Genomic DNA, 8,886 nt, shown 5'->3' with positions numbered 1-8,886 from the left:
ACACAACTCAAAAATGTCATCAACACTTTTCTAAAAGAGTCAGTGATAGAGTATCATAACATAAAGATATGTCTATTATTTCGATTCCATTAAAGTAATTTCCAGTAAACTCGATTTTATGAGAAAAGAAAATATCTCTCTCTGATAATTATTTGAAATATTTTCCATTTTGTTTACTGGCCATCCCCTCCCACCCAAAGTTCGAATTTTCCCAAACCGAAAGCCGAGCTCTTCTTTCTTTTCGAACGCCTTTTCAGGTGTTCGCTCGGCATAAGTTATTGCGCACCTTGTCTCTTACTTATAGTTTACACCATCAATTTAATTGTGGTTAAAGAAATTTACGCGTGCGCTTTGAAAAAAACTAAAATATTTGACGTCAAATAACTTTTTATGAAAATCAATCAAATTAGAATATTTTCATTTGCACATGCGTATTGACTTGCACTTGAAAATATTTAACGCTACATGGTAATGTGACATTAAGATTAAAGAATTTTGCATTAATGCTAATTCAAGAGTATTCTTCCTAGAATTGTTTTTATATAAAGTACTAGTAAACGAAATGAAAACAATTCTTAAAGCAACGATTTACGCCCATGGCACATAAATCACGATACGAGAAAGATTTTCTCCCAAGACTTCCCCTAAAATGGTCAAAATCTATCCAATCTCGCCCCTCGAAACGAAAACTCATGCCTACGCCTCTGGAAGTTCATACTCTTTCAGATCTTTTTTTGATTTGAAAAATCCATATTGTTCGCGGTTATCTCTTATGGTTGTTTTGTAGCCTGTATTCTAGCCTGCGATCGTACTTTGATTGAGCCATTTGTAGCAGCTATCTATGCCTCTAACCAGCTGCTAAGGAAAATAACTTTGGCGAAAAGAAAATTTGTTGGATTTTGCCATAATTAAAGGCTCATAGGAGGACCATAGTGAATTTTTGATATTTGCCACGTACAAGATATAAATTTCTACTTGATGTAGCACACAAAACTGTGGCATGTTATACATTTTCTGTTAGGCCAATTATCCTGAGTCTGAAAATTTAAGAATTGGAACGAAAAAAATTGATGAAGAAGAAAATGATGACTTTTGCGAAGAAGAGTATTTCAACTATGAAGAGCTTAGTTTACATTTTGAAAAGTTTTTTTGTGGTAGATGGTGTATCTTTTACCGAACTAAAATATATTTCCGGAAAATTTTTCTAAAAGCTTATTTGTCTCAAGATCTTGAAAATAGTGCTTTCTGACCAATTTTTTATTCCAATTTTTCATAGAAACACAGCCATAACTTTTGATGCATTAATTTAGAAAAGTTTTCCGAAAAATTTAAAACAGTTTAATTCTTTGCAAACAGTTGGAAAAAACTTCAAAACATTTTGCGAAAAAAGTGACCCTGAATGGGACTGAAATTCCTAAATTTTCTCAAATTTTCTACTTTTTCCCCAAATTTTCCAAAAATAGGCACCCTACGAGGGACTGATTTTTCTATTTTGGTGTTTTTGCGACCCTACCTGGGACTCGTGGAGGTAAAAAAAGGTACCCTGACCAGCGGAGCATCCCCGTAACCCATCTTGCCCTAGTACCCCCCCCCCCCCCCCGGGCAGTTGACTACTCGTAATATCCTGAAAGAATCCACCAATCCTGAAATTCGCAATCTTTACCAGTTAACAGCACAGAAACACATCGAGATAGATACCCTGCTTCATCTGAAAAAACCGAAACAACCCAAAGATCGTCTTGTCAACAAAACCTTCGAAAAGATTTTAAACGATATGAATGTTTTAAAAGAACAGAACACGATAATGAATCAGGTTGCTCAGGAATGCTCTGTCAGTGCCATCAGTCAATGGCAAACCGTTTGCGAAAAGCTCCCAACTAACATCTTCGTTTTCGTTAGAAAAGCAATCATTCTTCAACTAGCGAACAACACCAATTTATTTCGATGGAAAAAGATCCAATCAAACCTTTGTGGATTATGTGTCAACAATAAGCAAACCCAGTTACATATCTTCAATAATTGTTCGTTTGCTTTAAATGGTGGAAGATACACATGGCGTCACGATTCTATTCTGTTCACAATGTGTCACTATTTGAAACTACTTGAGAATATGGGCTTTGAACTTTTTGCAGATCTTGATGCTGATGGATTCCGAAATCCAGCTGAATTCTTTGATGGACCACGCCCAGATATCTTATTAAAGATAGGAAACTCATGAACTTACTGCAATTGAACTTCCGTGCTGCTATAAAAACAATTTCACAAAAGCTCACGAGTATAAAATCAAACGATATGAAAATTTAAAAGACACTCTAGTTAATAAGGAGCATGTTCTGAGTACATTGTTTGTTGAAATTTCATCTCTTGGATTCTTCCCGAGAAGAATCAAAGACTTTCGAAATTTCTGCAGACAGTTTGCTCAGATCAATACTTGGAGCTAAACCTTAGCTCAGGTTAATTCCAAGTCGAATGAAGTACATCCCGCCACCGCACCGAGGCGGCTATGAAATAGTATATTTCGGCTGCCGGTTATTCTTTCCTTCGCCTATATATCCTGCCGTCAAGCCCCTTTCAGCGCAGTTCAGCTCAGTCTCAATTGATCACAACTTCAATCTTTCATCATCTGAATAACGAACAACACGACGAACAACGACCACCATTTCAGCCATTTTGCCGCTATATCTGCTACACGTGTCAACAACAACCAGCGTTGAATCCAACGGCTCGCCCAAACTTTACAATTCCATCAACAGTGCCAGTTTCTTCAGTAGGCGATGAAACCAATATCCTGGTAACATTATTCGAAAGCATCCAGCGAGCTGGCTTTGTCCATCCAAATAACGAACGAACTACAACCTCTTCACCCGCTACCGCCTCAAACCCGCCCTCACAGGAGCGATCAACAACAATAATGGTAGCCTCGCTACGAGTAAAAACGTCCATCAACTCTCACTGCCACCCATCCTTTAATTTTCGGTATGAATCTTTGTATTGTTTTCTCTCTTCGTCTGGATTTAGATAGTCTTAAAAGGCTGGTAAAGTTATTGAGGCAAGTTTATCAGTATTCACCTGAATATGTGGCATTTTAAATTCAATCTTTGACTTGATTGTTTGCTTCTTCTGGCTTTTGTTGTTCCTTTGCTTTGTTTTGAGGAGTCGTGTCTGTCTTGAATCAAGATAATTTCTGGCACTAGAATTTTGTTCAAGGCTTAAAAGATTTTCCTGCATTCTGAGTGATTTGTGGCTGGAGTGACACTTATCATCGTTTCTGGAGTTGTGATTGTCGGTCGTTGTGCTGCTTCATTTAGCCTTTTGAGAGTTGGGGATAGGGGCCTGTTATATCCAGTGTTATGGTTATGTATTTTTATTCATAATTGTTATAAATTAACCGGTCAATGAGCTATGAAACGATTGTCAAGTTGTTTTGGGATTTGATATGGTGGGACAAGTTCTTTGAGAAAGATGTCAGATTTAATGATTGATTTGATTTTGACACGTACGTGGTATCAGCTTGGTAAAACCCGTGTGTTTTCGTTGTGTAAACGAAAGTACTTACACATAGCTGTGACGTCGAGAAAGTCAAAACGGTAGAGAACATCGTAAATTCCTTGTCAATTAAGTAGTATAAAAAAACGAATCAATCGTAACTGGCATAACAGCTTTCGTTTTCCCAAAGGAGAATTAAAAACGGCACATTACATTTAATGCGTGGGTGACTTTTTAAGCTATAAAAGTTGAATACCAGGCGACTATATTCGAAAAACTTAATGTCATAAATGACTTGTGGAATGAATTTGGCATAAATTTGCATCGATTTTAGATGGACTATATTTGGCAGTCAGACAAATCCTTGGGTATTTGCACGGGGTGTGCATTTGCAACGGGTTTTCCCCCGGGGGGGGGGAGGATCCTAGGGTTGCGATCTGACGAGGGGGTGCCGCCCGACATTCGACCCTCGGACCCTTAACGAGAGTAAAAAGGAGAAAACAAAGGAAAATTTTGTGAATTTTCCGACCCTTCTTACCGGTACTTTATCCTAAAAAGGTACTCAAGCGGGTGGTGACGGGTCGTACCGTACTTCCATCTGCCTAAGTAGCCCCTGGGGTTTTCCCTACCCTGTGCAAATGAGCTAGAACGCGTCAGGCAAATACGCCAATTTCAACTTTAAAGTGAAAACGGGGGAAAATGAAGATGAACGGGGCTTTCATTTTTTCTTTACGAGATTCATTCTTTAAATTTAATAAGGTATTGTGCCCATTGAAAAAATTTCCACCCATTCAATCTTTTTTATATCATATAGAATACTATTCAGCGATGCTTAACAATCCTAAATACACTCCTGCATCAAATTCATATCCGTATTCTCTTCCTAAAGATTATAGACTTACTTACTTCACTGCTAACAAAAGCGACTGATGATCCGTTGATTTCAATACTTTGAAAGTTCAAGTTCAAATGATGTTTTTACTTTCTTTTTATTCAGGAAAAACGGATCAAATGAAGCGAGACGTTTTGTCAATATCACAATCATTGCGGACTGCTTTCACTAAACTCAAGAAGTGTCCGAGACAACGTAAGTTACATTATTATATGAAACAATTATCTCGTCTATGTTGGAATCTAGATTGTTTTTTGTGCTTCTCATCAATTAGTGTGCGTTGTATCTTGTCACCGTAACTTCGGCAGTTTTATCTACCGACCTTCTTGAGTTTGAGCGACTGTCAATTTGTCTAAAGTTTGAAGCTTAAAAAAATATACAGTACCATGGATCTTCTAACGGCCATATGAATGATAGTATTTTTAATTGTTCTTCTTTATTTAGTTACCGATTGTTACCATTATGAGCTGTTCAGGGAGAGCGTGCTGCTTGGGAGTCGTGAAGAAGAAAATAAGAACCACCTTTTTTATTAAATTTATCAATTCATAAAATAATATACGTTACGAAATACATAAAACATCGAAAACATTAAAAAAAGTGGCGCGAAAATTAAAAATGAGGTCACTGATCATTACAATCAAGTTATAATAGAATATAGACTGTAACTTCGTTGGTCTTTCTTTTCTTTCTGGGCGTTCTTTTCATTCTCTCACCACACGCACCACTGTCTCAATGCCGCTCCGGTGGAGCTTTTTGCTTATTCAGTGTGATGAAAATTTCTATGTAATCGTATTGTCCCGATTGGGATAGAAAATCTATATTCCAGCTCGAAGTTTACAATGGGGATGGTTTTGCAGGGCTCCACCGGATCTCTGACACAGGTATTCTCCGGAAGGTTTCCAGATTCTTGCCTTCGCCAATGAATGTGTATCATTATGATATTACGACAGTGGAAATGTGGAAAATACACGTGTCATCTGGATAAATGATATTGCAATTGTGTTCCCATAAAAAATGAAAATGACTGAAATGAAAAAGAAAAAAAGAAAATAGCACGAGAGAAGAATTGTTGTGATTCATCCAATGTAGACCAGTGGAGACCTAGTAATGAGCATGGAGTGGCAAGATCAGGGTTCTGAAACATCGTTATCTCACAATGCCCGTATTCTAAATTTCGTATGTTCCGCATCCAAAAATCGAAAGTATGACCACGCGGACAAATTCCTTTGCCACAGCATTTTTTGAAAATTCTTTTAAAAGGGCCATTCGCGAAAGTTATAAAGAAAAAAAACATCTGTAAACTGGGAATAAAAATTAACATTTATACACCCCCGTCTCCTTAAAGTAAAATGTAAGATTTATACACCCCTGTCTCGGTGAAGTTTTGAAATCCAGGTGAACTATGAAAAAGGTAAAATACACCGTTAGTATCGTTATAACCATCTTTCAGCCTTTTCAAGACCTCGACCGAAGCATCTCCGAGCCTGTCAAAATTTTACCCCATTTCTCAATGCTCTTTATTTCTACTTGGCCTTCATATCCCTATCTGATCAAATGGAAATTTAAGGTAGTTAAAAGGAAAACCGTACCGAAATTCTCACGTCCTTTTTAAGTAAAAATTACATCAAATGGAAAAACATCGAAACAAGATATTTTTGCAGCTTGAACTCAAAGGAAAATCGAACTAAACTCGCTAAGAGGTGGAAAGTTTCACCCCTTGTCCCGGTAGTAATAAGCGTCACTGAGATAATATGATGTACCGTTTCCCCACTCTTCGCCCGTATTCATAAAAACTCTTTAACAGATATGAGGGACATGTGAGACAGGGGTGTGTTTCTTTTCGTAAAATTAGCCAAAAACCATGTCATCGTATTGGCGAATAAAAGCCATAAATAAAAGTCTCACCTGTCGTTCATAATTGACATAATTCTGTAACTTTTTTGTTACATTGTTTTAATTGATTTTCAGTTCGTTTTATTCCCAAGATAACTTCGCCTTCGCACTTTAACGACTTTAAAATCAACAATCATCGTTCGTTACAATTCATTACACATCGTGTTATAGACGATTCCAATTTCAGATAACTTGAGATCCACCGCAGATGATTGAAAAAGTCAATTCTTCGTGTGCTTCAACTTCACAAACTTCGCCAATCCTGGTGGTGATAAGATTTATATGAGAGTAATCGTCACGAAAAGCGCTAATAAAATATCGAAAAATGGAGATTCCCAAGATTGGCGAAGGTATCTTAAATCTTAGTTAAAAAAAATCTCTCTGATCTTTCTTTTTTTTCTTTTGTTAATTGCTTACGTCATTGATGACTTGCGAGATATTTCTCATGATGAAAACACACGGGTTTTACCAAGCTGGGTATACAAGCCTGGTACGATTGAATATTTGTATCTGCTTTCTCAAAGTTGAAATGACAAAGTGGTGTTGTTACTTGTGACTTGAAGAATAAGGGTAGTGATCCAGTTTTTGCTTTTTGTCTTTATAGCCTTTTCGTCTTTTGCTTTAATAAGATCAAATTAAATGCTTGTTATAGTGGATTTTTGACTGGATTGATGTGTCATTTTGCATGTGTTTTGATTTTTGAGATGTTATGTCATAAACTTCTTGCAGTTCCAAAATCACCCAAACATTTTCTGCAACTCTCCTTGTTTTATTATTGATTTAAACGACAGCAAGTCAAAAAGGAGGCTGTTCTCTAACTATCATTTCTTCCATTGTTCTGGGGACTGGTCGGTTTTTATTTAAAAAATTTTCAATGGCCTGAATTTATTATTCTTAATGCTTAACTAATATCCTACATTTGAGGTAACAACATTTGACCTTTTTAAGCAAGGGTAGTACCATGCCAGACATTCAGGATAAATTTATCAATTCTTTGCTAATGTTTTGAAATTAATCATTTTATAGTGTTGTGTCAATTTGATTGATCGATATTCGTTGACTACTATCGGAAGTGTCTATCCTTTTGGGACAATAGGTTGAAACTTTATAATAAGGGATAAGAAGACAAGTTTGACTGGCAGGTTCACTGCTCCAATTTGCAGCCAAATGTTTTGTGACTAAATGCTAAACAGGTTTTTTGGAAATACTTGATAAGTCAAATTATTTTCGCCATATAGGAGTTGACGTAGAAAAGGGCTTCACAAAATGACTTAGTCATCCAGTATCTTAAATGGAATCACAACCTAACTGTAATGGTATGGAGTACTTTGAAATTTTAGTGCTGTCCTTTCGAGACAAATACTTGCAGAATTTGTATTAAATGCTTGTGGCTCCTGAGTAGCTCAACAATGATTGTTGTTTCAACTTGATAGAGTCAGTGGCTAGACAAGGACAGTAATGAATTTCAATAGATTTCTCGAGCATGGATACTTTTGAATAATCAAAGGACCAAGTTCAAGTCATTTATGAAAATATTTAGTTATGTATAGTTAATGGCTAACAGATGATATGTTTTGAACCGTTCGTAATCTCCAAGTTTAGTTTGCAGCGTACATTCACTGCAAACCAAATCTTAATTAGGATGTCTTATTTCCGTTTCATGCCACATCTCTGCAAGCGACTTGAATCACATTGTACAGATCTCGAATCAACAGCTTAAATTCAGATCTTTTAAAGCTCTCTTAAAACTCAAATTTAGTTCTTCAATTTTCCACATGATTGTATTTAGTTTCCTAGCTGATTTTCTTAATGCTGATGCTTTTTGAATATTTTCTCTCTTTCTATTTTGTTGCCGTCATATTTTCCGAATTTTTTGTTTTTATATCTTTGTTTATAACTCTTCCTACTCCTTTTTTAAATTTACAGACTACAATCTCTAAGACCCATTTCTTCGTAGAGATTCCTTTTCACAATAATATATGGAAATTCATGGATGGCAAACTTATATCTTGAAGGAAAGTCCATACCCTGCTCAAGCTCCTTCCTCTTGAACACTGTTTAAATACCCTAAGTTTTTGCATGGGTGGAGCCTCCGCTACCCTCTCCGCATGTGTGTCTGACTCAATGATACACATTATGGGTAGACGGTCTAGGGATTGCTATCTTAGGTATCTCAAATCTCTGACCAAGATATTTCTAAGTTTAATTCTAACTTGGCCAAGGTAAAATTTTTACATCACTATTTGCAACCTACCTAATGTCATTATGTGTCTAGAATTTCCTCAGATTAATTTCTTTACCCTCCTTTTAATGTTATTCTTTGGATTTGGGTGACGTTGGGGTGTAGGGTTACTCCGTAACCGTTGCATGTCAGTAGTCAGTTACTTAGATTCATCCCCTAAGGTCAAGGATCCAGTTAGATCTGGATTAGGTTCGCACACTGTAGTCCCAACGGTGTTAAGGTTCGCCAGGGCAACCTCCCGTTTATTTTTTTAGCCTCCGTCTTATACGGGGCGTATAAGTCTCCGTCATCAAAACGGGGCTTATCAACCTCCGTCATCAAAACGGGGCTAGGCGACACCTGTCATCAAAACAGGCTAAGTAAGACCCCCGTC

The 8,886-nt window shown here is 36.9% G+C and overlaps 1 long non-coding RNA gene across 1 annotated transcript; it reads left to right on the top strand.

Annotated features, from left to right (window-relative positions):
• Positions 1-3,574: 3,574 nt before the first annotated feature.
• Positions 3,575-4,929, top strand: LOC136813720 (uncharacterized). The gene is made up of 3 exons (XR_010847533.1): positions 3,575-3,708; positions 4,484-4,573; positions 4,823-4,929. It is a non-coding gene; the product is annotated as an uncharacterized lncRNA (long non-coding RNA).
• The last annotated feature ends 3,957 nt before the right edge of the window (positions 4,930-8,886 follow it).

The sequence above is a fragment of the Clytia hemisphaerica genome, unplaced genomic scaffold (assembly GCF_902728285.1).
Source record: "Clytia hemisphaerica strain Z4C2 unplaced genomic scaffold, Clytia hemisphaerica genome assembly, whole genome shotgun sequence".
NCBI lineage: Eukaryota > Metazoa > Cnidaria > Hydrozoa > Leptothecata > Clytiidae > Clytia > Clytia hemisphaerica.
The sequence above is the reverse complement of the archived record's forward strand: the minus strand, read 5'-3'. Positions and strand labels throughout refer to the sequence as shown.